The 2,667-nt window shown below is 39.2% G+C and overlaps 1 protein-coding gene across 2 annotated transcripts in view; it reads left to right on the top strand.

Moving 5' to 3' along the window:
- Positions 1-693: 693 nt before the first annotated feature.
- Positions 694-2,667, top strand: part of LOC101847623 (tektin-3) — a gene marked incomplete in the record, with an annotated part of 28,240 nt that continues 26,266 nt past the window's right edge. Inside the window, 2 exon segments of one of the 2 annotated variants that reach the window (XM_035973139.1) lie at positions 694-789; positions 978-1,033. 2 annotated transcript variants of the gene reach the window in all.

Here is a 2,667-nt window from a genome sequence, read left to right as displayed (position 1 = left end):
AATTAAAAAAACTTTAAAAAACCCAACCCCAACTTATAATACTATTTTTTAAAACAAGAAATACAGAAAAAAGAGGAAAAAAGCTGTAGAGATTAAGCTTATTATTTTTTCCCCGAAAGATTTACCTACAACAGCAACTACGTTTGCAGCCTGTTTATTTTGTTCAGATGCTGCAAAGATAAGACTGAAAATAAACGAGGGAAAAGGGTGACAATGTTCAAACAAGCTGTTAACTTTTGTCAAACTGGTACAATCCCACTTATTCAACGTGTTGGTCCGTTGATTTGTTTGCTTTTAATATCCACCCCCTCCCTCCTGCAAACTGCCTCTTTGTCCCTGTCACTTTAATTAGTTGTTCATGTAAAAGCTAGGCACAGAGACACCGACGAGCATACGATAGCCCGATTACCAGCCCCCGTAATGCCTACCACCACTCTTCAAATCCGTTAAAGCTCTACAGAACCGATCCCATTAGCGAGTCCGCTTAAATGGCCCCTTTGTGGGCACCCAATCCCGCCCAATCCCCGCCAGCAGCACACCAAGCGGAGGGAGGGAAAACTAACTCGTCAGAGAGAAGGGAAGCAACTCTAGTACGGCTTCCGGTGAACTTTCACTCCTGGTGGGCTCCCGTTCCGGAAATGTAGCGAGGAAGCGTGCGGGCGCATGCGCTCTTCCGATGTCGCTATGGGAATCTCTATGTCAACAAAAGCGGGTTGTCCTGGTCGAATGTCCGTACCTCGGTAGCTGTCTCGGTAGACACGGGCTCGTGGACACAGACAAAAGGCTGAGGTGCTTACCGCTAGAACCACTTGGTACAGCGCTGTAGTTTTATCTCGCACTGTAAGAGCTTTGAGCTTGTGCTATTTAAATGCTTGGTTGTAATTTAAATTATAAATAAGCATTCGTTATTATTTGGCTAGAAGCTTCTTGATTTTATTCGATATTTAGACGAATTCCGTACATTTTCTCATTTGCAGGACTTTGTCAAGTAGATCTTCCGTCAAGATACGCAGACCGAAGGATTAATATACAGGTAAGCACAAACGTTTGATTTTAAGTATATTTTTACTAACGTTTTTTTGTGTAAAGGAAATCCATTTGCTATCTGCCTCTCTTTCTTTCTTATAGTTATAAAAGCGAACAAAAGTTACTGAAAAGTTAATAAAAATTAATTGCTTCTTATTGATAGTAATTGCATAACTTGTTGATTTAGATCAAGTTCGACAGTAACGATCAGAACTCTGGTACTTGCCATGAATAATTACCAGAGGCAAAGTATTATAGTTTGTTTTGAAGGCATTGTGTTTGAAGTAAAGCAAAATAATATGTCACTATAAAATGCAAATGTTCTTAACGAGGTCGGTAAATAAAACACCTCTCTCTTTACATGATTTACCACTACTTTTGGTGTTCTTATATTCTCGTATAAGCAATGCATTACGTTCAAGCTGTCTATTTACAGAAATCTGTCTTTTTTCAAATTAAAAAGAAAATTCAAAACCTGACTGACACAATTTAGAATTTTTCATATACTACTCGTGCGGTTGAGTTGAGAACGGAATATTACACCTCGTCTATGTATGACCATTATTTTGATAACATATTTGTTATTGTCCGGCATGGCTAAAACGTTTCAAATTCTTGTACTACTTTGAGGAGGTAAGAAAATATTCCGCGTTGTCACAAAAGGCCACCCCTGGTATGTTGTTTCATTATAATATGAATATTTATAAAACTGAGTTGCAACATTGCGCCAGCTGCTAAAGACGATGCATGTTTTCGCTTATACTGTTGGAGAAAACCTGCGAAGGAAAGAACAGTGGTTGACAATTGGAAAAAAAATAGAACAGCACAGCTGTGAGATCTGGCTCCGACGAGAAACACACGTTGCATTATTACTGTTCTATAATGCTGACCCTCTTGACCTATGGTCAACTTTGTCGTCAGACAACTCAAGTTCTGTCGTTTCCAGTAGTACCAGTCCGCCCTGCCGGATTGGACCAATGATCATTGTTGGTACATCGGATTTGCTGCTCTTCGCCGGATTTTACCTCCTGACTGTTTTAATATGCGATTACCTACCAATACAAAGTTGGTTTTGTAGTACATAGGACTTACAGTATAACTCGGTTAAGTAGGTATTTGTGCAACAAAAGAACACGTTATATTTCTGACTTCAGATTGCCAAAGAAACACCAATATCTTTCTTTCATTTAACTTTCGGTACAGTTCATGAAAACACAAAGATATACGCGCCCATTTGAAAGCTTTGAAATCTTCGGCACACTGGCAACAACGGTTGGAGAAAGGTAACTTGAAACTGGGTGTATCAATTAATTAGGAATGTAACAAGGTTAAAACAAGATGATGTACAGTGTTAGCTAAAAATACCTGCACGAAATTTAGAGATAGTCCCCGACGAGCAAAGCCTAGAGATGCATTATTGATGATGGGCACGAAAGTAGAATTTAATTAGACAAGTCGATACTCTCTTACACTTACAGGGAAAGCACACCGTTGGTGCCACACTTAAAAAGGCATGTACTCTTATTCACGTTTACTCTTTTATAAAGTCATATACACAAAAATTGATACTCGCACACATGCTCAAATTAACAATCACACACTCTGCCTCTGTTCAGTCTGTAAGTATATCGGTCTGTCTCC

The sequence above is a fragment of the Aplysia californica genome, unplaced genomic scaffold, assembly GCF_000002075.1.
Source record: "Aplysia californica isolate F4 #8 unplaced genomic scaffold, AplCal3.0 scaffold01027, whole genome shotgun sequence".
NCBI lineage: Eukaryota > Metazoa > Mollusca > Gastropoda > Aplysiida > Aplysiidae > Aplysia > Aplysia californica.
Note: the sequence above shows the minus strand (reverse complement) of the source record. Positions and strands in the feature narration are given on the sequence as shown.